The sequence below is a fragment of the Aethalodelphis obliquidens genome, unplaced genomic scaffold (assembly GCF_003676395.1).
Source record: "Aethalodelphis obliquidens isolate GAN/ISIS:26980383/991018 unplaced genomic scaffold, ASM367639v1 scaffold7, whole genome shotgun sequence".
NCBI lineage: Eukaryota > Metazoa > Chordata > Mammalia > Artiodactyla > Delphinidae > Aethalodelphis > Aethalodelphis obliquidens.
This window is the reverse complement of record NW_020837951.1, coordinates 18271505-18299252: the sequence shown is the minus strand read 5'-3', so window position 1 is coordinate 18299252 and position 27748 is coordinate 18271505. Positions and strand designations below refer to the sequence as shown.

Here is a 27748-nt window from a genome sequence, read left to right as displayed (position 1 = left end):
GTCCGCCTGCCGATGCAGGGGACACGGGTTCGTGCCCTGGTCCGGGAGGATCCCACATGCCGCGGAGCGGCTGGGCCCGTGAGCCATGGCCGCTGAGCCTGCGCGTCCGGAGCCTGTGCTCCGCAACGGGAGAGGCCACAACAGTGAGGGGCCCGCGTACCGCAAAAAAAAAAAAAAAAGAAAAAAAAATTCCTTTACTTCACTTCTGCCTTTTCTCTATAAATGTCTCTCCCCAGCTCCTGTTGGTGGAGCGTTACTAACTACTTCTGATTTGGACCTGCCCAATTTGACTTGCCTTTTGCTCCAATAAACTCTGAAAATTTTAATGTGCATCAGTTTATCTTTTAACAGTCCTAGTGATGGGAGAAGGAAACAAAAGAGACTCCGAAGAGGCCCCAGGAGCAATGAGCAACAAGGCGTAGGTACCTGCTGAGCTCCTTGAACTCACTGCTTCCTTGACGCCTCTGGAGGTGGTGGGCAAGTTCCTCGCAGATCCTGAATCCTAGCTCCACAGCTTATCATCATGAACTTTTAGACTTTATTTGTGCTTTTATTATTTTTTTTTCTGGACAGAGTCCAGAAACCACTGGAGTTAGACTGGGTCCAACTTAAAAACCAGACCAGGCCGGCGGTCGGAGTGGTTCCAACTTAGAAACCTGGCTGGGTCTGGGGTTAGACTGGGTCAAACTTAGAAACTGGACCGGATCTGAATTAAATTCGACTGGGTCCAGTGTGAAGGTTCAGGTGAATAAAATCTTGTTTTAAGGCTAAACTTAAATGGGTTATCCTTACCAAAGATACTCAAATTACAGTGGCCACAGAGAAGAACTTTTTTTTTTTGCAGTACGCTGGCCTCTCACTGCTGTGGCCTCCCCCGTTGCAGAGCACAGGCTCCAGATGCGCAGGCTCAGTAGCCATGGCTCACGGGCCCAGCTGCTCTGCGGCATGTGGGATCTTCCCCAACCGGGGCACGAACCCGTGTCCCCTGCATCGGCAGGCGGACTCTCAACCACTGCACCGTCAGGGAAGCCCGAGAAGAACTTTTAATAGTCTTAGATAAGCTTATCCATTTACAAGGTGCCCTAGAGAAAAAGGTGTCTCAGCTAGGCACTCACTATAAAGGGTAGGGAAGAAGTATGTTGCTTCCTCTATAGTTTCTGGTGACCAGGATGACATCCACTGGGATACCCCACTTGCCCTGGAGCCTACAGATGGCATCCTGGAAAACTTGGCAGAAGTTGGAAAAGAATTCTTACCAAAGCCTGGTTGAGAGAGGAGGGGAGAATTTCACATTGGCTGGGGAAAAAAGAGAAAAGAAGAAAAAGAAGAAAGAAAACAAAAAACAAACAAAACAAAACCAAAAACTACATCAGTTATATATCCTTTTATTTTCAAGGACAGCTACTGCCTTCTTGTTTGTCTCATTTTGTGTCCTGAGAGCTGGGCTTGTCAACTGTCATGGTGTTGGCCCCCAAAGTATTGCCAAACAGAAATATGGGTTGTACCTCACTTGTGGCTAAATATGGCTGGATTGTATGGTGTGGTTTGGTATGTCTTTATGGTGTGTCTACTTAAAACTATTTTCCAAAATATTTTTGGTAACTTAAAACTCTAAAGTTATACTGAGATAAGTTAAATAATGAGTATTCATTGAATATCTAGATTACTTCCAAATAAGATAAAAAAAACTGAGACATTAATTAGTGAAAATAGTTTTATCCACTTTAGGTTTCCTTTTACCTAGAAACTTAAGATATTTGGATCTATTAGTAAAAATGTTTTGTGCCACATTGAAAAATTTACTATGAGGAAGAATATACTTCTAGAAATCGTGAAATATTCATAATTTGCCAATCCACAGAATGCTAGTGTAGCAGGTAGTCCACAATTGCTTACTTCTTAGTTTTCACTAGGAATAAAGGATTCTAATGGTTAAGAATTCTAATCAATATATGTAAATGAATTAAAGTGATATAGAAATAATAAGGGTGAAAGGAAACAACCATGTATGAAAAGTAGGTGGGGAAACTAGAATGACCAGCTGTTCCAGAATGAGAGAGAGAGAAAAAACACAGGACAAAACCTGAATGGAGAAAAAAAGCTGTAGAAGATTTGTGAAAAAGGAGGGTTTTGTTTTTTTTTTTTTTTTGGTTTGTTTGTTTGTTTGTGGGCTCAAGCTGACTAAAATTGGAATGGATTTATTTAAGTTTTTGAAGAATGAGTTTTACTATCAAAAGTATACTGGTGCAAAAATCAGAATTTGATTTTCTCTCCGTTAAAATGACAACGTGCCTTTGGACTATTGGTCTTCTCTTGATAAGAGATTATGAAAGGTTTTTTTGTTTTTGTATTTACCTTTTGGGTAATCTACCCAGAAAGCAAAGATTTTGTGTCTTATCAAAATAATACATTGTGCTTCATGTTGTCATTATCAGGTGTTTGATTACTTAAGAAAGCCCAGTCTTCTCAATATTAGAAGAGGCAAGTTTTATTCACAGCTGTGTAACCTTCCGTTATTTGTCTTTAACATCTTCTGTTGTCATAGTTAAATATCATTTCATAATTATCTGAGATGTTACTTAGTCAATTGCTCAAACCTTTTGACATTTGACAACTTTCCCAAATCAAATTCTAAACAGAGATTTTTTTTTTTTTAACCTCAAAAGAACTTCGAGATTTCCCAGATAGCTCCTGGAAAATCTCAAAGGTTTTGTCTCTCCCCTTATAAAAGAGAGATGTTAAAATAATTAGGTTTATTTGGAACATTAAATTACATGGGAAGCACTGTTAAATAAGAAGTGATGATTAACTTTCTTGGGTTATATGTGCATAGATGTATGTTACTAATATGGGTATTCCAGAAATGGTTTCAAGTTTCTAGAAATTTGTCAATACTCTCATTGTCCTATTATTATCTTAAATTATCATATGTCATGAAAATAAGTACATTTTCTTATCAAAAGAACTCTCATCAGATCTTTAACCGTGACCATTTTTAAAAGTCTTTTATTTAATTAACTAATTAATTAATTAATTTATTGCCACAGCCTGCAGCACGTGGGATCTTAGTTCCCCAACCAGGGATTGAAACTGTGCCCCCTGCATTGGAAGCTCAGATTCTTAACCACTGGACTGCCAGGGAAGTCCCTGAAAGTTTTTTTTGTCATTTATAGACAGTTATCGTTTTACTCTGATACTTTTGCAAAGGTGCTTCATCTTCAGAGAGATTCATGGAAAGGACTCTGACAGGTACTCTAGAATATAGGTTGCTGACAATTTTAAGATCATAAAAACTGAACTAAAAAAAAAACAAACACTGAACTGCCTAGTAATTTCTAGAAATAATGAAAAAACTGGATTCAAGCAGAATAAGAATTAAAAATATGGGATTGAATACATTTATGAGAATGATTATCATTTTCTGCACAACCTTTTCTTGAAACATTGCTGGTTCCTTAATGTTTTATTTTTCCAGATTTAAGGAAAGCTTTTTCTCTTAAGCTATCTATGACTTACAATAATTTTGTAAAGTATATCTCTATAAATAGAATTGAAACATTTACTTTTTCTCCCTAACTGATCCTTCTAGAATTCAGAAACTTGTTGAGTAGTCTTATTTTCATGGCAATATAGTTATTCACATAAGTTCAATAAGAATCTGTTCTCCTTATAACAGGACACAATTGGAAACATGGTTATATTAACAAGGCTTTGACTGGAATGTCACATTCGAGAATATGCATACAATCATATGTGACCAGACAGTCTTAAGGAGCTAAGACTGACTTTATAAAGCCAATAGAAGCGCCTTGCAAAGACTGGCCTGGTGTCTTGCTTACATGGTTCTCAGTAGCCTTACCAGGTGAATAAGGAAGGTCACTTCCTGGCATGCCTGGGAACTTCAGGATATCCTGGGAAACACAAGAAGAGAGAAATTTACCCAAATATATAGGTATTCCAGGCAAATTCTGATGGTGGCTCTTGTCGTGGCTTCTTAGCCTGCAGTGACTTTTAAAATCTATTAATTTAAAATTCCTTATGAAAAATTCCAGCAAAGCAGATTTTAAAAGGACCTGTATGAATAATCACTATTCTTGCTTCACTTATGTAAAAAATCAGGCCAAGTTTAATGGCACTAGACTTATTTTGCAAACAAATTAGTCTTACTGTGATTTATTATTATTTTATTTATTTATTATTTTTTTTGCGGTACGCGGGCCTCTCACTGTTGTGGCCTCTCCCGTTGCGGAGCACAGGCTCTGGACGCGCAGGCTCCGCGGCCTGTGGGATCTTCCCGGACCAGGGCACGAACCCGTGTCCCCTGCATCGGCAGGCAGACTCTCAACCACTGCGCCACCAGGGAAGCCCCGTGATTATTTTTGATAGAAATGAGAGTGACTGTTTTAACAGAAAGTTATAACACAACCTTATGGATATTAGATTATAGTCGTGTTCATTGCCTTTGAGGCTTTGTTACAGATCTGTAAACCAAACTGAATCCTGAAATCTTCTAGTTTCCTCAAACATCTAGCTACAACTCTCCAAACTAATGTTTCCAATCTCCCCCAAATTCTCTGATATGGAATCACTAAAAGGGACGGCTGCCTTTGAATCTCCTTGGAAGGGATTGTACCAAGTCCTTCTCACTACCCAGACAGAAGCCAAACTTCAGAGACTTTACACTTGGGTACACATCCCCCAATTCACAAGGGCTCCTCTAGACTCTTAGAACAGCCACTGGAGATCTAAAATTAAGATTGACTAAGGAGGTTCTTTCCCCGAAGACAGCATCTTGTGGTGGACAGCTCTCCTAGGATCATGGGTCAAGATCTGCATCTCCAGTATGAAAGCTTTATTCCCTTTGCCTCTTTGCTACTTGCTTTTTCTCTCTGTTAATGCAACAACTATTGTTGAATCTACTGCTGAGGCCATTGCTGTACAACAAAAGTCCCTAACTTTTCTGGCTGAGGTGGTTTTAGATAATAGAATTGCTTTAGTTTACTTACTGGCTGAACAAGGAAGCGTATGAGGCATAGCAAATACTTTCTGCTGTAACTGGATCAGCACCTGTGGTACTGTAGCAAATACAAGAAATTAACAACTTACTCAGGTAAAACAGGTTGATGTGACTTCAGGTACATTCTTTATTTATTTGGTACCAACCGATTTGGTTATTGGGGGCCCTGCCTAAAGAATATACTTCAGTCTTGAGGTATTACCCTGCTAAGAGTTACCACTGTAGTCTCCCTGGTGTGCTATGTTCTCTCAAGGGTATTAAATTCATGATCACAGCCACACCAGTATATCAGATGGTCTCACTGTGCTTGGAGAAACAGAAACAAGATGAACAATGAGAATAACAGCAAAAATTCTTCCAGAGATCTGACATCATAACCTATGAAGTTCACCATGAGATGCTAGCAACTCAACTCTGATGGTGACTGAGAGTGGCACTAATACCAAATTGTTGGTCAATCTCTCATGTATAAGAGGATGACCAAAAGGACAGGATGGTTAAATTAATTAAACAAGGAGGCTGGGGGCTTCCATGGTGGCGCAGTGGTTGAGAGTCTGCCTGCTAATGCAGGGGACACGGGTTCGATCCCTGGTCTGGGAGGATCCCACATGCCGTGGAGCAGCTGGGCCCGTGAGCCATAATTGCTGAGCCCGCGCGTCTGCTGCCTGTGCTCCGCAACAGGAGAGGCCGCGAGAGTGAGAGGCCCGCGCACCGCGATGAAGAGTGGCCCCCGCTTGCCACAACTAGAGAAAGCTCTTGCACAGAAATGAGGACCCAACACAGGCAAAAATTAATTAATTAATTAATTAAAAGAAAAAGAAGTAACTGTTTAAAACAAAAAACAAAAAAACAAGGAGGCCATTAGATTGATGTGGCTTAACGCCTAGGTGACATACGTAAGCAAACCAAAATCTAAACATGTAAATGCCTCAAGGTTAAGAAATCAAAACACTAAGGACAACCAATCACAAACAGCCAACTAGGTTCTAGCTAGAGTCAACTGATAATTGCCTTACTTTGCTTCTGCCTTTTCTCTATAAAATTGTTCCAACCATTTCTGGTTTGATTCGAATTGATTTTTGCTCAAATATACTCTTAAAAATTGTGATGTAACTCAGTTTATCTTTTAACAACACATACCACAGGAGTATGATTTTTCCTGCTACTTTAAGTTCCTTGAATCCTCTCTTTATTCATTCTTTTTACACCCAATCCATTCTGTAAGACTCCACAACTGTGGAACAACAGAAAGATAGCCTCATGTCAAGTTGACTTATATCAGGCATTGGCAAGCATCCTGTCAGAACCTCAGTAACAGGTTTCCCCATGGTTGGAAATGTCATCGTGCTATTATTAAGAAATACCTGAAATTAGTGCTCTTTTATTACCAAAGGTCTTGTAAGAAAGATTTCTCTCTGGAGCTCATTCTGATACTTCATAGATTATCATCTTCCACATATTTTTTGCAAAAACTTCCATTGTACTAAACCAACTTCCAAAACCTCCATCCTTTTCCTTGAAAACACACACTTTTGAGCACCTATGTGTGTTTTCCAGAAAACCTAAGTGCTCTGGACACATTCTCCTTGACAAACTTGGAGTTCTGGGCTTGTGCGAAAACATTCCACCCCTTCATGTTTTCCACACAGTGTCTAATTGGAATGGAAACTAGCACAGAATTGGGTGCTTGGTGAAGGAGATGACATGTGGCCCTCTTAGAACTAAGGCGTGATGTCACTCACTAAGGTGAAGACTCTGTTGACTGATGCCTTTTTGACCAGGGATTAGTGAGGTGTGGTGGGCAGAGCACTGGACTGGGAGTCAGGAGGCTCAGATTACAGTCCTAGTATAGCTGCTACCTTTCTGTTTGACCCTGTGCATTTCATTTTACACCAATTTGGTTGGATTCCTTATCCATACTATAAACCCTCCCCACCTGAGTCTTGTTTTCACTAAGCTAGATCTATCAACTTAGAAAGTCTTAGTATAGGGGCTAAGGGATATACAATTGGAAAGGAAATTGCAAGGGGATTGCAAAGTGTCAGCTTTCTACACAAACACTAGATGAACAACAAACAGAAAGTTCTGTAGAAGAAACAGAGGAAGAATCACTTAATTTTGCTTGGTTAGTTCATTCATTCAAGGGAAGATTTTATGCAGAAGAGTGAAATAACCTGATTAATATTTTATGAGATCTCTCTGGTTTCTGTGTAGACAATGGATCATAGAGGACATTAGAGGAAGCAGAAGAGGTAGGTAGGAGACTAATCAGATACAGCAGGGCTCCCCAACCCCCATGCCTCAGACCGGTGCCTGCTAGGAACCGGGCTGCACAGCGGGAGCTGAGTGGCAGGCGAGCGAGCAAAGCTTCATCAGCCGCTCCCCGTCGCTCCCCATCGCTTGCATTGCCGCCTGAACCATCCCCCTCCTGACCCCATCCGTGGAAAAACTGTCTTCCACAAAACCGGTCCCTGGTGCCAAAAATATTGGGGACCGCCGAAATACAGGCATACCTCATTTTATTGTGCTTCACTTTACTGAGCTTTGCAGTAATAAATTAAGATACTGTGCTTTTTACAAACTGAAAATCTGTGGCAACCCTACATCAAACAATTCTACGAGTGCCATTTTTCCAACAGCATTTGCTCGCTTTATGTCTCTGTGTCACATTTTTGGTAATTCTTGCAATATTTCAAACTTTTTCATTATTATTATATTTGTTACAGTTATCTGTGATCAGTGATCTTTGATGTTACTGCAAAGTAACATAATCTTTTATTATTGCAAAAATATTACGACTCCCTGAAGGCTTAGATGATGGTTCGCATTTTTTAGCAATAAGATATTTTTTAATCAAGGCATGTACATTAATTTTTAGACATAATGCTATTGCACACTTAACAGACTATAGTACAATGTAAAGATAACTTTTAAATGCACTGGGAAACCAAAAAATTCATACGGCTCACTTATTACCCTGGTCTCAAACTGAACCCACAATATCTCCAAGGTATGCCTATAGTTCAGATAAGGAATGTTATTGGATTGGGCTATGGTGATGGCATTAGAAATGCAGGCAATTTGGAGTAAATAATGAATGGGGAATTATTAAAACTTACCAATAGATTGATTGTGGCTAGTGAAGAAAAAGATGGAATGAAGAATGATTCAAGGATTTTGGCTTTAACAATTGAGTTGGTTTTGTTCCCATTTACTAAAATGGCAGAGATTGGGAGTAGAATATGTTGGAAGTGAAATGAGAGTCAGTATTTTAGACATGTACATTTTGCAACTTCCAAGTACAGATATCAAAAAGAATATTGAGTATATGGATTTGACTCCCAAAGCGGTCTGGGCTAGAGATAAAATTCAGGAGTGATAAGCATTTAGATGATACTTGATAAACCTCAGAGACAGGTACCATTCGAACTGATTCTTGAAGGATGAGTAGGACTTTGCCAATGACTGAGAATATGGACAAGGGGTGTAAATGCAAAGGGGACTGAGTGAGAAAAGGCAGGGAGGTAAAGAGGCCAGGCCAAGGTCTACTAGGTTCTCTGGGCATAAGCTTAGACCACTGCAAAACACTCTTTGTTACAGCAACACTATCTTCTCTCTAGAAACATCCACTAGCCATCCTAGGTCCCTGGACAGTTGGGTTCAAAGCCAATAAAGCATTACAGCTAAGTGGTGGGAATGTAAAATGGTGCAGCCACTATGGAAAACAGTATGGAGGTTCCTCAAAAAACTAAAAACAGAGTTGCCATATGATCCAGCAATCTCACTACTGGGAATGTCTCCAGACAAAACTGTAATTTGAAAAGATACCTGCACCCCTATGTTCATAGCAGCACTATTCACAATAGCCAAGACATGGAGGCAACCTAAATGTCCATCAAAAGATGAATGGAGGGCTTCCCTGGTGGCGCAGCGGTTGAGAGTCCGCCTGCCGATGCAGGGGACACGGATTCGTGCCCCGGTCCGGGAAGATCCCACATGCTGCGGAGCGGCTGGGCCCGTGAGCCATGGCCGCTGAGCCTGCACGTCCGGAGCCTGTGCTCCGCAATAGGAGAGGCCACAACAGTGAGAGGCCCGCGTACCGCAGAAAAAAAGAATGGATAAAGAAGATGTGGTATATGTATACAATGGAATACTACTCAGCCTTAAAAATGAGTGAAATACTGCCATTTGCAGTAACACGGATGCAACTAGAGATTATCATACTAAGTGAAGTAAGTCAGAAAGAAAAAGAAAAATACAATATGATATCACTTGCATGTGGAATCTAAAATATGACACAAATGAACTTATCTATGAAACAGAAACAGACACAAACATAGAGAACAGACTTGTGGCTGCCAAGGGGGAGGGGGTTAGAGGAGGGCTGGAATGGGAGTTTGGGATTATCAGATGCAAACTATTATATGTAGAATGGATAAACAACGAGGTCCTACATTACAGCACAGGGAACTATATTCAATATCCTGTGATAAACCATAATGGAAAAGAATATGAAAAAGAATATATGTATGTATAACTGAATCACTTTGCTGTACACCAGAAACTAGCACAACATTGTAAATTAACTAATTTCAATTAAAAAAATAACTAAAGGATTATAGCTAAGGATAACGATAGAGCTTACAGTTTATTTCACTTTTCCTCAAACCAGAGAAAATTTCCCTAATTTTTTAAAATAACATTAAATTCATTAGTGTTTGTCTTTTCCCACGTCTGGCAACTTCATCCAGCGTAATTCAGTTCAGACTTCAGTGTCACTACCTGGGAGAGTAGGATAGGTTAAAAGCAATTTAGAGATTACTTGTCACATTTAATTTGTCTTTGGGAAGGGATTTTGAGTTTATTTCTGAACTTTTTTGTTTCAATTCAGTTCCAAAAATAAGCCATGATGTCCTTCTTTTAGACTCTGCCCAGTTGAAAGTGTTCCTACAACACAAGCATTCAGGAACCCTCTGGCCCCATGTTCTCTTAGGTTTTATTACCTCAGGATGTTCCCACAAGTCTCCTCCTCCATAAGCAGAGTTCTTGCTCTCTCTGCCCTCTCTGTCTCTGTCTCTCACTCCTGAGTTCATCGGCTCTCATTCTCGCTCCTGCTCTCATGCTTGCCCTAGTAAACTAGAAGACTCTGATATGGTCTCGCTTGATATTTTCACTTTAGAGGTGATGCATCACTTTTCCATTGCTGCTGTAACAAGTTACTATAACCTGAGTGGCTTAAAACAACTCAAATCTATTACCTTACAGTCTACACGTTGGAAGTCTGGTATGAGTCTCACAGGACTAAAATCAAGGTGTTGAAAGCCTGTGTCCCTTTCTGGACAGTCTAGGGGGAAATCGATTCAGTCTCATGTGGTTATGGCACTCAGATCTCTGTCTCCTTGCTGGGGACTCTCTTAGACTCCACATCTCAGAAACCACTACAGCGTGTCAAAGCTCGCTCACACTGTATCTCTCTTGCTTACTCTTCTGTTTTTCTCCTTTATTCCTAAGGACTCATCTAGAATAACCTCCCCATCTCAAGATCTTTAACCTTAATCCCATAAAGTCTCTTTTGCCGTGTTACCTTGGAATGTATTCATGGGCTCTGGGAATTAGGGGCCAGACATCTTTGGGGGACATTATTCTGCCTATCACAGCTGAGAAAACCGAGGCTCAGAAGATCAGCATGCCTTGTCCATGATCAATAAATAAAGTGTAAATCTGAACCCAGGAGTGAGATCTGTAACTTCAAGTTCCTTCCACTGTGAAAAAAAAATGCATGCAGCTCAGGTATGAGTTTTGGTGAATCCTAAAGGTAGAATGATGTTTTGGGATGAATACAGTCTGTAAGATAAGGCACACATGGATTTAGAAGCTTATTCCTCCACGCACTAGCCACTTGACATTGAACAAATCAGTTTACACCTCTGAGCCACAATTTTCTCACCTATAAAATGAAAAGGATAGGACCCATGTAGCAGGGATTTGGGGAGCATTTAATAAGCTGTTTCTTGAGCACTTAGCACAGGGTTTACATAAAAAAAAATTCACTGAAAGGGCCAATTTGAGTTCCTATATTGCACAGATGAGAAAACATGCCCAGAGAGGAGGAGCAATTGGACAAGGTCATACAGTGGGTTAGTGGCAAACCCCAAGCCAGATTACACAATGGCATGAGAATTTGGAGGGAGGGTAATTACAAGAATGAAATTCCACACCTGCTTTCTACAACATTCCACAACCAGCCTGGAGGCTGAGCCTCTTCATTCCCTTCTACCGGGGCATCCCACAGGAATTAGAGGCTGAAAGGCAGGCATGCTGGATTCATCTGATGTGACAACTTTGGTCTTCCTTGTCATTTTCAGTTTCCACATTCTTCTATGAACCTCTGCCCTACAGCCCAATCGATGTCAGCTCACTTAGCGTTAAATGCTTCCTGCACACCGAGCCATTTTGCATGCGCTTAGTAAAAATGGAGCCATCCAGCATCAATTCACATGAAATAATTTTCCACTTCATGTCAACCGAAAATCACCAATTTCCTGCTACAAGTGACACTTAGTACTGGGAGGCACTTGGAGTCGTTATGCGTTATCGTCGCCTAGGCTGCTTGCCTTTGTGTGACCAAATCCAATATCTAGAGAGAATATGGATCAAAACTCTATTTTCATGTAATTAAATATAAGGATTAAAATCTAGCCCATCTTCTTATCAAGCTGAAATTTTTTCACCACCTAAAGACAAAAAATAAATTGTCATTGTGTTTGTAACTCCAATGGGGCAGGTCAGAGCAGAACTGTTCAATCATTCGATGGGCGTATAGAGATCTCCTATGTTCTAGTCACTTGCAAACACAAAGATAAATAAAATAAAATCTCTACCCTTAAAGGAATCTTACTGTCCAGCAGGGATTGTTAAATATGTATATAGTCAACTACAATAAAAGGCATATTTAATCATATGCAGCTGTTAAAATATTATGTCTTACGTTGGGGGTCCCCTACCCCCAGGCCGCGGACCGGTACCGGTCCTGTTAGGAACCGGGCCGCACAGCAGGAGGTGAGTGGCGGGCAACTGAGCGAAGCTTCATCGGCGGCTCCCCATTGCTACCCATCCCTCGCATTACCTCCTGAACCATACCCCGCCCCCAGGCTCCCGTCGTCCGTGGAAAAATTGTCTTCCACAAAACCGGTCCCTGGTGCCAAAAAGGTTGGGGACCTCTGTCTTCAGCTAATGATGTTCAAATACTTTCAACTGTGAAAATCTTCATTGAAGTGCAATGCAGTAAATAAAACTGATAATAGGGGACCTGCAGTGGCTGAAGTGGGAACAAGAGACCTGGAGACCTAGCCATTAACACATTATAGTTTCTGATAGCTCTTCATAATATATTTAAAAGGATCTGTTTTTACAATATTTGTAACTGCTTTATTGAATGTACTGATCTGTAGATACAAGTAGAAAGTAATTCTTCTTATCATTACCTCTTTAACTTACACTATAGACTGATTTTTCTCATACTCTTGGTTTGTATCTAGGGGGATTCTACAGTTTCTCTGGTCCTTCTCAGGTATTAATAAATAATCTTGTTTCCCAGCTCATTGTGGAACTAAAGCCAATCTCAGCCAATTAAAAATTTGTTCCCTTTCCCAAGCTTTGGTCCACAAAATTGGAAAATGCAGGGAAAAGTAAAGAGACTTGTCATCTTCCTCTTCCCCATTTCCCCATCACGTTCTTCTATTCCACTTCCCCCACTTATTATGACTCCTATGACTTCTCCTGGAATGGAGAGCGCTAGGGTGATGTGACAGAACAAAGAGGCAAAGAATGTCTTACTTGGCCACCAGGGCTGCCATATACAGTTGTGTAGGTTGCATACTGCACAAGGGTCCCCAGCCAATGGAACATGGAATGTAGCTCACTCTGCTTGGGAAGCTACACTTACCAAGTACTCTGGTGTGGAGCTGCATCCATCTAAGGGAAGGAAACATTTTTATACATTATCATCTTGTTTTATCACCTGGTTCTGTGCTGCCTCCAAAAGGAGGGTATGTCTTTTATAAAATTTTCACACGGTATATAGGGATAGAGGCAACCTTGTTGACCAGTACAATTTAAAGCTGACATTGGACTAAAGGTGGCAGGTGTTCAAAGACTGGTTCTTTCCTTTGTGAGGTGCTTTGGGAGTTATTAGGCATTCTCCCACTCTAGGAACCTCCCGTTTGTTGATCTCTGATTCCAATGGCTGAGTATTTCTGATCACACTTCAGTCCTGCAACCCAAACCTTCACCCCACACAGACCACCTCTGTTGGGTCTCCTCACGCTGCAGGAGGTCTTTGAATAAAGTCCCTTTCAGGACATCTGGAGGCTTATTCCCTTGTCTGCCCCAGGGACAGACAGCCCTTCCTCCATCTAGGAAGTGGGACTCCATAGACACCCCAGCCCCTGACCCAGTTGCCAAAGACTCCTCAGCAAGTCTCTCCCTGTTAGGCCCTTTCAGGAATTAATCAAATTCCTGTCTCCATATTCACCAAAGTCCAGGACATTTAAATGATTTTCTGAAGTCTCCTCCATCTCAATCAATCCTCTAGCATCTCTTCTGTACCCACACCTGGAGGATAAACCAAGTGGCAAAGCCAGTTCCACAGCTCTTACCCTATCTGACGTCAATAGGTGGTAACTGATGATCTGGGCCTTTGGAGCATCTGCTGAGACTTAAAGACATAAGGAAACGTCTTGGTACATAATGTTTAATGAGATGAGTAAATTCTCAAGTAATAATAAATGGAAAGACAGATAAACATATAAACTTGAATGTATGTGCATATGGTGTGTATATGTGTGTATCTATATACTTTATCTATTGATCCATCTATCGTCTATATCTGTCCTTATAGAACCAGATGAGGTGGAGGAGTGGTGGATATTGTTGAGATCTCATTTAAAATATGACTTATGGGGAATTCCCTGGTGGTCCAGTGGTTAGGACTCTGCGCTTTCACTGCTGAGGTCCCGGGTTCAATCCCTGGTCAGGGAACTAAGATCCCACAAGCCATGTGGTGTGGCCAAAAAAATATAAAATAAAATATCAATAAAATAAAATAATAAGTGGCTTCATAGAGCTGTCAGTGGTAATTTAAAAAAATAAAATAAAATAAAATAAAATATGATTTATGTAGCACCTGTGAATGTCACTTAGGGGCCCTGCCTACAACTCAAAGACAGAGGATATAAATTCTAGGTGCCACCTCTGTTAGTTTCCTTTTGCTGCTTTAACGAATTACCACCAACATAGTGACTTAAAACAGCACGGATTTATTATCTTAATGTTCTGGAGGTCAGAAATCTGAAAAAGGGGTCTTACAAGGCTAAAATCAAGGTGTCACTAGAGCTGATTCCTTCTGGAGGCTCTAGGAGGGAATCTGTTTTCTTGCCTACAATAGTTTCTAGAGTCTGTCTACATTCCTGGGCTCACGGTCCCATATCATGCAACGTCTGCTTCTGTCATCACGTGTTTTCTCTAACTTTGACACTCTTGCCTCCTTCTTATAAAGACTCATGATTTCATGGGACTCACCCAGGTAATCCAGGGTGGACTTCCCATCTCAGGATCCTTTTATTACTTCTGGTCCATTTTGCCATGTAAGGTAATGTGTTCATAGGTATTGGGGATTAAGACGTGGACATCTTCGATGGGTTTCTAGTATTCTGCCTACCACACTAGCCTTGACAGGATGCCATAGATAGAGAAAATGAAAAATGGTAACAAATATGACAGCTTTAAAGTATGAACTTGGGTGAGTTACTTAAGCCCAGTCAGCTCTCAGTTTCTTCATCTATAAAGTAATAGTACCTGCCTCATGCAATTGTTACTTGTGTTAAATGAGTTACTATTTTCAAAATACTGAGGGCAGGGCTGGCTCATGGAGAGTGCTACATAAGTGATTTTTAAAAGTCACAATGGAGGGAATTCCCTGGCGGTCCAGTGGTTAGGACTTGGCGCTTTCACTGCCAAGGGCTCGGGTTCAATGCCTGGTCGGGGAAATAAGACCGCCAAAAGAAAAAAAAAAACAGAGCTTAAAAAAAAAAAGTCACAAGGGAGGACACTCTACATTGCAAAGTAGACTTGGGATCCAGCTGCTTCTTATTTGGCCGACACTGTGTTACATAGTCCAGGATTAATGGCAGCAGGGGCTTATTAACTTAATGGACGTTAATAAATCTCCGGAGTGAGTCTGATACAATAGTGTATGTATTTAATATTTTTTTAAGAAAGTAATCTAAAACATTAACAGTTCTCATGTGAGATTATGGGTGATTTTTATACTCTTCTTTATAGTTGATCTATGTTCTATATTTTGTTCAATTAACTATATATCAGTTATATCAGAGGAAAAAAATAATGCATGCAATTTAAACGTTTATATATATAAAGAGATCAGAGGTTTTTTCCTGGGTTCCTGGACTTGATTTCTGATGTGTGGAGGACAGGGTTCCCTACACATTCAAGCAATGCTCCGACACCAGCTGGGTGTCCTATAATTCAATTCAGTTCTGACACTGTCTACCTGGAGATGGCATCAGATTCACAGGTTGATGGCTCAGTCCCACAAGACTGCCCCGCACTCCCTTCAGATGTCTGTTGCAAGCCCAGGTTATTCCTCACATTTCTGAGCAACTGGCTACAGGTTGTACATTCCCATGATGTTCTCCTTGGACGTCAAAGTCAGTTGCAAGTCCAGGCTGTTACTTGCACTTCTGACTGACTGGCTATAAACAGGAGGCTCCCAAGACCCCTCCTCGGGTTCTATTAATTTGCTAGTGTGGCTCACAGAATTCAGAGAAACACTTCACTTACTGGATTACCAGTTTATTATAAAAGAATATAACTCAAGAATAGCCAGACGGAAGTGACGCATAGGGCAAGGACACAAGCTTCCCTGCGCTCTCAGAGTACGCCTCCGTCCCCAAATCTCCACTTGTTCACCAACCTCGGAACCCAGTCTACTGGAAGCCCTTGGTACCCAGTCCACTGGATTTTTATGGAGGCTTCAATACAGAGGCATGATTGATTAAATCATTTGCCACTGGCAATTGAGCACAATCTCTAACCCCTCTCCCTTCCCAGGAGGTCAGGGAATGGGATAGAAAGTTCCAACCCTCTTATCTCCTGGCCAGTTCTCAGGGCAGTCAGCCCCACCCTTAGGTGTGGTCAGAAGTCACCTTATTAACATAACAAAATATACCTTGATCACTCCGATCTATTAGGAAATTCCAAGGGTTCTAGGAACTCTGTGCCAGAAAGTAGGGGGCGGGGATGAAGACCAAATATATATTTCTTATTATAAATCACAATATCATTAGTCACTGGAGAAAAACAGAAAAATAAAAGTGTCTACACGCTATTCAAGCCATGTAAACAAAACCAAGACAATAATCCTTAACGGACCTCTATGGACCATTGGATACAATCTAGACACACAGATCTAGCATTTAAGACTTTTTAGAAACCAGCTCCAATCACCCTGCACACTGTCATTCTTCCCATCCCCTTGTTGCTGTGAATCAATCCAGCAAAGCCCTGTTTAGAAGCTGTGATGTGAAGCTCTACCTTGTGTCCTGGGTCTGCAACTACTACAGCAAACCCTCTCTATTCTCAAGTAATTAATAATCTAAAAGAAGGGGTAGAGTTCTATACAACAAAAGACCAAAAAAATGGTCTCAATGGCATCTTTGTTATTGTTATCATCAAATGCTATGAGACATGATTGATCCTAATAGGGCTAGGGCTGGCTTCTGGGATATGCAACCTGGGCAGTGAGTGCCCTGGCTTAGGAGGGCCCATGCTTAGTGCAGAGCTAAGTGCAGAGCTAAGAATTTCAAGCTACAGTCGGCTTGAAATTCTTTTTTTGTTTGTTTTGGTTTTTTTGCGGTACTCGGGCCTCTCCCTGTTGTGGCCTCTCCCGTTGCGGAGCACAGGCTCCGAACGTGCAGGCTCAGCAGCCATGGCTCAAGGGCCCAGCCGCTCCGCGGCATGTGGGATCCTCCCGGACCGGGGCACGAACCCGTGTCCCCTGCATCGTCAGGCGGACTCTCAACCACTGCGCCACCAGGGAAGCCCGAAATTCTTAACCATTTCTGAACAAGGAGCCATGCATTTTCATTTTGCACTGGGTGGGCCCCACAAATTATGTAAACAGTCCTGAAAACGGGTCTGAGGGTGGAGGGCAATTGGACGTGGAGGCTCCAAGTACATCGTCATTGAGAAACACCAATCAAGTGGCCAAATCCACAGGGTTTACTTTGCCTCTCCTACGCTTTGGACACCACGCTAAGAACTACATGTACGTATATGTATATACACACATCCACTTTCTCTATCAGTATATATGCACACACGCTTAAAATTCCACCAGTTCATAGCTATCTACTTGCTTCTTCTCCACCAACATCTACCTTACCATTTATCTCTCCATAGGTGCAACAGGAAAAGATTTTCTACGAATTTAACTTCCTTTGCCTTCTCACTCTCCCTCCTTCCCTCCCTCCCTTCCTTGATCCCTTCCTCCTTTTCTTCCTTCTTCCTTTCTGTTGATTAATGAGGTTCTATGACTCTTAAGTCCTTATGTCAACTTCGGTGGGCCTCACTTGGGCTGCTTATTTCAAATGCAGATTTTTATACTTCAGTCCTAGAAATTCTGATCAGTAAGCCTGAATTGGGGCTGCAGGAATCTACACTGAAAACACACACACGCAAACACACACACACACACACACACACACACACACACACACACACGCACACACACACCAGGTGATTCCGATGCCTACCAGAACGTTGAGGAACATTGCTCAAATGTGATACAATCCCCTCACCTAATGGTTCTCAGAAACTGAAACCCAGAAAGAGAAAGTAACCTCCCTAAAAGTCAAATGTTGATTTGCTAACAATTTTGAAGAAGGAAGGTCCATACCTGACCATCTAATTTGTACTCCAGAGCCCTTAAAAGCGTAAGTTCTTGAAATCATGGAAATGCAAGTCTCCAAAAACGCTTGGGTGATCCCTAGGGGAATGCAGTGTTTGAGTCAAGTCACACCTTTTCATCTTCTTTTCCCACAGTGAAAATCAGACTGAAAAGAACACATAGGGGCATGCTGGAAGTGGGGAGAAATCAGAAAAGAGAAACTTGCAGCCCTGCCCCGGTGTGCAGACGAGAAGGCCTGGCTTCCCAGGGTCCAAGCTTCTTGCGCTGGGCGGTGCTCCACGTGCCTTCAGGATGTTTTTTTTTTAAATACAAACCTCCCTGGACACCCTTAGCCCTGACACAGCACTTCCACGTGGAGTGTGGCGTGATGGGGACACATGAAAACTGAGATTGGACGGTCTAGAATTCACCTCCTGTCTCTGGCACACCACCTTCAAGCTGTGTAACCTGCAGCAAATCATTTCAGCTCTCCGTGCCTTGGTTTCGAGATTTATCAAAATGACAGAATGGTAATGAACACACAGGGCTTGTGGTTGAGAGACTGTATAATACTAACACATTAAGAGAACAGGCTGTGAAGTTGGAAACCTAAGTTCAAATACTGGCTCCTCTTCTTAACAGCTGTGACCTTGAGGAGGTTACTTCGCTCTCTGGGACAGATAAGGATTATGATCACACAGTCCCTGTGGGTGACTGCTCAGATGAAATGAAACAATGTATCGAATGCTGTTGACTAAGCACCTAGCAAGGACTCAATGAATGTAAGTTGTATGAAGCATGGTAGATGCTTGATAAACCAATGGGAAATCAAATGAATGGGAAAAAGGAGAATTTGAGGCAAAGTGGAGTTACACAAAGCAATGTGTCTTTTCTCCTCTCCAAGAACACTCTCTGAACCCAGTGAATTTCCACTGATGGGGGAGAAGCTGGGATGGCAGACCAGATTAGGGTAATTGCCTTCCTTGGAAGCTGAAAAGTTACAGTTAGTTTGCCTCCGGCACCTCTATTACTGCAACTTCAATTCAATCCCCACATCCCACTGAAATAGTGAATGAAATTTAAAAGCTGCAGAAGAAGAGAAGGGAGGATTGCGGAGTGAAGCCAAAACGCTTCAGGCTTCATTTGGATCCTGTCCTGCCATCTCCCCACCCTGTCTCTGGCCCAGGCCTCCGCAAGCTTCCTCTCTTTCTGTCCTTTTTCGGGGGAAAAAGTCTTTGTCCCCGCAGTTGGCCGTGAGAAGTTCTTTTCTTTTCCTTATGGGCAAGTGCAGGGGAAGGGTGAGCACGCTGAGGCATTGAGGGGGAGAGCCCAGAGGAATAAGAGAGCAGGGCTTTGGTCTCGGACTGAAAACACAAACAATACAGCTCTTGGTCAAGGTTCTCATCAAGTCACTGTAGCTGCCTCTTTACTTGCTTGTGTTTTCACCAGGCAGGGGGGTGTCCAGGCCCCAATGTCAAGGCCATGAGCAGTCAGATTTGGTATAAAGCCAGGCCATCAGCAGCTGCACAGTTTATCTGTTGCAACATTTGTAACACGGGATAAGATGGGTACAAGACGTGGCACCATATGCTCAGTAAAATGCCTTTTTCTTGCTCTCGTCCTCGTTCTTCTTCTTCTCTTCCACTACCTCTTTCTTCTTGTCCTTTTTCGTCCTTATGCTTTTCCTGCTCTTTCACTCTCTGTCTCTGCTAGCCAAAGTCAGGGGCCATGTTTTACTCAACTCTGCCTCCCCTGAGACCTTGTACACAGCAGATGCTCAATGGATCCTTGTATAATGGAGAAAGAAAGAAACTCTCCACTGCCCTTTCTCTGCATATTAGAAAGCACTATCATATCTGTGTTCTTGCCAATGAGTACTAGCTAGTAAAATGCAACACTTCTAAGTAAAGAATTAGAGAAACATAAAAACCTAGAACAACCCATGCACTGGCTTAGGCTCCGACTCTGACTTTACATAAAAGACACTGGAGACTCAGAGTAGAGTAGGGATTTATTTACGGCCCTTGTGGGGGGCAGGGGCAGAGTGATCTGTTTTTCTCCTCATCCATTTCAATTTCTCTATACCACGACATCTCCCTCTATGCAGGTGAGTCTCCTGATTGTCCCATTAATACATTCACTCATTTATTCATTCAGGAAAGAAATGTCTAATAGCACTTACAATGTGTCATGTAGTCATGGTGCTAGGTACCAAGGTCAACTATACATAAAAATAGGCCTGGGGCTTCCCTGGTGGCGCAGTGGTTGAGAGTCCGCCTGCCAATGCAGGGGACACGGGTTCGTGCCCTGGTCCGGGAAGATGGAGCGGCTGGGCCCGTGAGCCATGGCCGCTGAGCCTGCGCGTCCGGAGCCTGTGCTCTGCAACGGGTGAGGCCACAACAGTGAGAGGCCCGCGTACCGCAAAAAAAAAAAAAACGCCTGATTTTTACCTTCATAAAGCAAACGAAGGAGACTGCTGTTAACTGAAAACATGTAAACTCCACTGTACTCTTCTCAACATACGTGGATATATATTCAGTTTTAAATAATAATAACATGCTTTAAAGGAAAACTCTAAGATGCTAGGAGAGGGGAAAATAAAAGGTGAACACTATTTAACAGAGGCATGGAGGAAAGCATTTCTGACTGAATGACTTTTAAACGGAAGCCTAAAGGTTAAAGAATATTCTTATGGGCAAGTTCCGCTAGTCCTCTACACCTCTGCTTATGTGGCTGGCCCATCTGGAATGCCCTTCTTTGTTTCTTCCTTCATCTAAGGTCCACATGTTCTTCAAGTCCCAGTACAAAGGCCACAAGTCTTACCTTATCATTTTATTTTATTTTTTATTTTTTATTTTTTGCGGTACGTGGGTCTCTCACTGCTGCGGCCTCTCCCATTCCGGAGCACAGGCTCCAGACGCGCAGGCTCAGCGGCCATGGCTCACGGGCCCAGCCGCTCCGCGGCATGTGGGATCTTCCCGGACCGGGGCACGAACCCACGTCCCCTGCATCAGCAGGCGGACTCTCAACCACTGCGCCACCAGGGAAGCCCTTCCTTTATCATTTTAGCCCTGCACTTTCTAAAAGAAGATCAAGTCTTCCCTCCAAAAATACAGTCTCATCATTTCAATGCATATTCAGCGAACACTTTGTCAGAGATGTTTGACTCCGTTTGCCAAGACAAATGCATCTGTATTCTTTATACGGATGAAACAGGTCCATGTTTATCTGGTTAACATTTATTAAAGCATGTTGGATTTGTACGAGCTGAGGCCTGGTCTAAGAAGTTCTACAGGCAACCTATTATGTAATTGCTTCATGGATATATATATAATAGATTGATAGATAGATCGCCAGGTATTATATACCGGAACAGTGAAATTTGCTGAAAAAATATAAAATCTTAATCAAGAGATTAGAAATGACAGAGCAGTGAAAAAAAGAAGGGTGAATTTGAAGATGGGAGACATGAATATAGATTCTACTTCTATTTTTTTTTAATGACTTAAACAGCAACAATAACAACGAGACTAATCTCTAGGCTTTATGGAGCTCTTAATACATTCTAGGCACTGTGCTAAGAATTTCATGTAAATTACCATGTTAATCCTATTAAATAGGAATTATTATGAGTTTTACTCCAGTTTTTTTTTGTTTGTTTGTTTGTTTTGTTTTGTTTTTTTTTTGCGGTACACGGGCCTCTCACTATTGGGGCCTCTCCCGTCACGGAGCACAGGCTCTGGATGCGCAGGCTCAGCGGCCATGGCTAATGGGCCCAGCCGCTCCGCGGCATGTGGGATCTTCCCGGACCGGGGCACAAACCCGTGTCCCCTGCATCGGCAGGCGGACTCTCAACCACTGCGCCACCAGGGAAGCCCTACTCCAGTTTTTACAGATAAGGAAGCCGAAGCTTGGGGAAGTTAAGTAACTTTCTCAAGGTAACACACGTAATAAGTAATAAATGCAGTGTTTAAACTGGGTGGTTTAATTCTAGAACCCACGCTACATACGCACTTGAAAGTTCAGGGCAAGCTTAATAAGCATCTTAGCTATAGCTGGCAACAATTTTTGTAACCTAAAATAACAAGGGGAGTGGACCCAGTCAATGACAACTCAAGCACCTCTATTTTAAAGGGCTTCTTCTTTCTGTTCTTTCACTGCTTGGGAGGATCAAGAGACGCTTCCTAGAAGAGTTACAGGAAGATCTGGAATCTGGAGAAATTTTCAGTCTCTTGGGTTCCTTTCACTTCATTCAAACCCCGGTCCTGCAATTCTTTGATTATTTATAGAGGATATTCCCAAAGGAAGGCAGCACCATATTCTGCCTTAGAGACTGCAAAGAGAGAGAAATAAAACATTCCTCATTCTCTTACTCGCTGGGGAAATTGGGGGCTGTGTTTACATCGCTTCCTTGGTATTTATCCTCCTGCTGACTGTTCCATCCCCTCTATTTCATCTTGTTATTTTACTTCCATTAGGGGAGCAGAAAAAACATGAGAAGCCATTCTGATCCACCCCAATCCTCAGAGGGCATTGCTCGGTCAAAGTCAGCATCCTCTCCCTTGTAATTTTCCCTACAAACATCTCATTCAAGAGGCATTTTCCTCCCTCTGAGTACTAATGTCCTGATGATGATAAAAATAAATAAATATCACACACACACACACACACACACACACATCAAAACAAAACAGAAGGGGAGAAAAGAGAACAGAAAATCGATTGCACGCTTGGTTCATTTCATGTTTATATACTTCTGGATTTCCTTCCTGGGCTCCTGAGAATTGCCTAGTTAGCAGTTAGAAAGGGCTGGCGGGGTCACAGCAGTTTGAACGTGGCAGGCCTGTCTTCCCGTGGCTTTTCTTCTTTGGGAAGGGGCTGAGGTTTATTAAGAAATCTTCTGAACATATGAGCTCCTTTATTTACCCATCACGTCCATAGAGACATTGATGCAGTCCATTTTGTGTGGGGAACTGACAGGATTATTTGTTATTTTCAGTACTTTTCCGGAAATAGCAGCTTTGCTTCAAGAAAATCCTGCGGTTGGTTAAAACAATTTTGATCACTGGAGCCCTTATTTGCTTAATTTTTCTTTACCCTGGCTCTTCAGTGAAGGACACATACTCTGAGCACCTAGCTGTGTATTAAGATCTATACCGAGCACGTTCCATGTGTTATTCCACTTGATTAAATAAACAAATATATTGAAATAAACAGCAATGTCCTAATGCTATAGATGGAGAAACTGAGACTCAGTATAAACATAATTCTGATTGGGAGACTGTGAGAAATCTTTGCAGCTCATTGATATAAATTTACTTCCCTCTGATAAGTTTCTTTTTAAATTTTATTTTACAGCAGAGTTCATTTAAAATGTTGTGTTCATCTCAGGTGTACAGCAAAGCGATTCATTTATACATATACATATATCCATTCTTTTTCAGATTCTTTTCCCATATAGGTTATTACATAATATTGAGTATAGTTCCCTGTGCTATACAATAGGTCCTTGTTGATTATCTATTTTATATACAGTAGTGTGTATTTGTTAATCCCAAACTCTTAATTTATCCCTCCCCCCCACCCCAACATGTTTCCCTTTGGTAACCATAAGTTTGTTTTCGAAGTCTAATAGGTTTTAAAAGGCAATGGGGTACAGCTGACATCACTGGGTTTTTGAATACTAGATTTGTGTCCCTTACAAGATACACGGCCTTAAGCAAAAAACAGGAAACTATCTAACTCTTATTTTCCTCCCCTCTGTGGTATAAAAGGGACTGTATGAAAAAAAATTTTAATTTATTTTTTAAATTAATTATGTTTTAACATCTTTATTGGAGTATAATTGTTTTACCATGGTGTGTTAGTTTCTGCTTTATAACAAAGTGAATCAGCTATACGTATACATATATCCCCGTATTTCTTCCCACTTGTGTCTCCCTCCCTCCCACCCTCCCTATCCCACCCCTCTAGGTGGTCACAAAGCGCCGAGCTGATCTCCCTGTGCTATGTGGCTGCTTCCCGCTAGCTATCTATTTTACGTTTGGTAGTATATATATGTCCATGTCACTCTCTCACTTTGTCCCAGCTTACCCTTCCCCCTTCCCATGTCCTCAAATCCATTCACTAGTAGGTCTGCGTCTTTATTCCCATCCTGCCCCTAGGTTCTTCATGACCTTTTTTTTTTTTTGATAGATTCCATATATATGTGTTAGCATATGGTATTTGTTTTTCTCTTTCTGACTGACTTCACTCTGTATGGAGACTGTATGAAATTTTGATACAGAAATCAGATACCGAAATTCTGGCTCCACCATTTACTAATGCTATGTCTTAGGTTAGCTTTCCCAAAAGCAATGCTTGGAATGAGGATTCATGCATGTGTTATTTATTAAGGACATGCTCCCAGGAGAGAATGATAAGGGAGAAGGAGGAGAGGGATGGGATGAAATCAAGCAAGGGTGAGGTGTCGAGCGAGTCCCCATCTCAGCCTGATCCCACAGGGAGCTCTGGAGCATATTCCTCCTCAGTTTGTCCTCGCTCAAGGCAGAGGAGCTGGATTTTCACACTGTCGTCCCCGTCTGTCACTGGTAAGAGCCGCCCGAGAAGGCTATGAACTCCCAGGTACTTCTGACTCTCTGCTTGTGCTGGGCAGTGGCCAGAGGTAAGACAGACATAAGAAGATCTGGGTGGTGCACTCTGTGGTTCTGGGTATGACATTTCACGTTTCTATTTTATGTTCCTATCTTTAAATTGGTCAGCTAGGTTCTACAACTTCAATTTGTTTAATTGTTCCACATGAAATTGGAAAGAAAAAGTAAGTTCCTTCCACTGGAACTTAAGTTTCTCGGGCCAGGGATCTTGACTTTACTCAGTTACATAGCCCATACTCCTACAAGACTGACTAATAGTAGAAGGGGCTCAATAAATATCTAACAAAGAAATGAATGGTGAACAAATGGGTATTCACCAATTGTTGGATAAGGGTTGTCATGACTATCAGATTAATCTGCTAATTAGATCATCAAAATATTTCGTATTCTCACATTGGGCTTGTCACACATATAGGAAAGACACCAATGGACCCAGAGAATGTAAAGATATCTTAATGAAAAATAACACAGAGGGACTCCCCTGGTGGCGTAGTGGTTAAGAACCTGCCTGCCAATGCAGGGGACATGGGTTTGATCCCTGGTCCGGGAAGATCCCACATGCCACAGAGCAACTAAGCCCATGAGCCACAACTACCGAGCCTGCGTGCCACAACTACTGAAGCCTGCGCTCCTAGAGCCCATGCTCTGCAACAAGAGAAGCCACCGCAATGAGAAGCCCACGCATCGCAATGAAGAGTAGCCCCCGCTCGCCGCAACTAGAGAAAGCCCACGCGCAGCAACAAAGACCCAACACAGCCAAAAATAAATAAATAAATAAATAAATTTTAAAAAGCCCCAGAAACATACAAAGATATTTACTTAAAGAAAGGGATAACACAGTACATCCTAGACCAAGGTTTAACTTCCCAGTCCCCAAACTACCCACAAGAACAAACTGCTATGAATGATACCACTGCTTAGAAGGAGGATTTTACCCCTTTTCCATTTTCATGGGGCTTTATGCCCTCCAAGTGCCTCCCATCTTGGAGGCTTGGCTAAACAATAGCCTTCCCACTAGGTACAAGAAACTAGAATTGGTAACAACCCCAGACTCCATAAATACGGATGTGAGCATCATGTGGGTTTGAAGATTTAATTTACATAATAGCATTGTCCATTAAACTTCATGCTGAGAAAGTAATATAAAAATATTTTGCTAAGTGAAAGAATACAGTCATAAAAAACACGTATGTATGGTATCATTTATATGAAATGTTCCAAGTTGTCCTCTGTACCAATGGGGACAACAGTACCTATCCTATAGGATTTATTGTAAGGATTAAACGAATAATAGCAAGTCAAGCATTGAAAACGGCGCTTGACACTGACATGAATGCTGTGTAAATATTAAGTATAATTATCAACAACAAAAACAAACACAAAAGCAATGGAAAATTGCTGATAAATGGAAACTGACACAGACATGTAACAAGAATTCACAAGTGACACAGCTGAAACACACATGAAGGGGTGTTTGACTTCACAAGAAAACTACGCGCACCTTAAATTTTAAAAGATGTTATTCTATCAGATTGGCAAAGATTACTTTTTGTAGCACACCCAGAAGTTAGTAAGGAGAGACAGCAAAGGGCTTTGTCATACACAGATGGAGAGCATGTAAACTGGAACAAACCCTTCTAATGAGCCTTTGGACAAGTTTATCAAAAAGCACTTCATATCATCATGAAATTGCTCATTATATTTTTTCAACTGAGAGCCAAGGAAAAGAGAGAGAAATTTTCTCTAATGGAAAGTGACACAGAACACATAGAGGTAGTTACACTAAAAGGAGATCACAGCGTACTTTAGACTGGGTAGTAACTTCCCAGGCTCTGCTGGGATAGACTGCCATGAAAGATACCTTTGCTCAGGAGGGAAAATTCAAGTTCAGTTCACCTTTAACTGAGCTGTAGAATTTTGAGAGGCCTGGCTTATCGCAGAGATCTGAATTTCAACTCCTACACATGAGCATGCCCAAATTCTCCTCTTCTGATCCTTGTATCACCAAGACCCCAGGAAAAGCCCTCCATATTTCCCCCACCTTCCTAGGACAGCTACAGCATCCATTTACTTGCTTATTTTCTGGATCTCAATTGCTTCTTCGTGTGTGTGTGTGTGTGTGTGTGTGTGTGTGTGTGTGTGTGTGTGCGCGCGTGCTTATAAATTTGTTTTCTTGTGAATTCAGCTGTGTATTTAAAAGGACCTCTCATATAATATCTAGGGTTTCCAAGTATTGTATAGCAGTAGAGCTTTCCAATTCTCTAGCCCATTCTATGGCCCAAGCCAGATATCTATTTCAAGATGATCTACAAATTTGCCAAATCCCATGGTCCTATGGTTCTAAGAGGAAAACCTAGAATCACACATAATTAAAGGCCTCTTTGTATGAGAATAAGCATGAGAACAAGAAAACGCTACATTTGGCCAAGCACTGAAGCAGTTTGGGTTTTCATATCTTTCTACAGCTATCAATATAGACCTCCACAAAGCTCTCCCGGCCCCACGTGCACGTGCCTAGGACTAATGACACTCTTGGATATGATCTGTCTATAAGCCTGTCTGTCCTAGAAGACAGCTGCCTCTCTAGAAGCTAGCATTCTCTCTCCTATAAATCTGTATCCCAGTTTCTAGAACTACGTCTCCCACGAGAATACGTGCTCTGTGCATGCCTGTTGAAAGAATTAGTGACTTTTCTTTTAGAAATATATCTGATGGGGTGGTAGAGAGAAAAGGTCTTAGATGAAATGCTTTGGGTCAACTGTAATAAATGGTGCATTTTTAATTTCACAAATATCAATTGAACACCAAACATAACTGTAGCCACTTTCTAGGTCCTGAAAGATGAATACACTTTGTTTGAGAAAATGGCTGTTTTTATCAGGATTTCATTTACATTCTATAGGAAGAATTTCTGTGCATGTGTGTATTTTGCGTGTGTCTGTGTGTGTAAGAGAGAGAGAAAGAGAGAGAAAGAGATTTCTCCCTTGCAAAATAATATGTTTTTTATATGATCTGGAGAGAAATCCTTCAGAGTAGTAGCAGAAACATCTACCAGACAAGCCTGCCTGAGTTAGCTATTTTCTAGCTATGTGATCTTCAGCAATGTACTTC

The 27748-nt window shown here is 41.7% G+C and overlaps 1 non-coding gene across 1 annotated transcript; it reads left to right on the top strand.

Moving 5' to 3' along the window:
• The first annotated feature begins 13983 nt into the window (after positions 1–13983).
• Positions 13984–14056, top strand: TRNAE-UUC (transfer RNA glutamic acid (anticodon UUC)). The gene has a single exon. It is a non-coding gene; the product is annotated as a tRNA-Glu (tRNA).
• The last annotated feature ends 13692 nt before the right edge of the window (positions 14057–27748 follow it).